This window comes from Theobroma umbraticum, unplaced genomic scaffold (assembly GCF_002168275.2).
Source record: "Theobroma umbraticum cultivar Fairchild unplaced genomic scaffold, ASM216827v3 scaffold_56.0, whole genome shotgun sequence".
NCBI classification, from domain to species: domain Eukaryota; kingdom Viridiplantae; phylum Streptophyta; class Magnoliopsida; order Malvales; family Malvaceae; genus Theobroma; species Theobroma umbraticum.
Window position 1 is genome coordinate 395,647 of NW_018397256.1, and position 217 is coordinate 395,863.

Here is a 217-nt window from a genome sequence, read left to right on the forward strand (position 1 = left end):
CTCTTCCTTAACTTATTTCAATGGGTTGAATTCCTAACCTAGAGTCTTAATTTATTTATAAGGGTCTCTCGTCTCATCTTATAAAAATATCTATTTTAATCAAAACACTGTATCCCTATGTGAATTGAAATTAAAATAGACTTATTAAGTTCAAGCTCTAACTTGACTACATATGGCCTATAGGTATATCCTTATCCTATACGCAAATCAATTAATA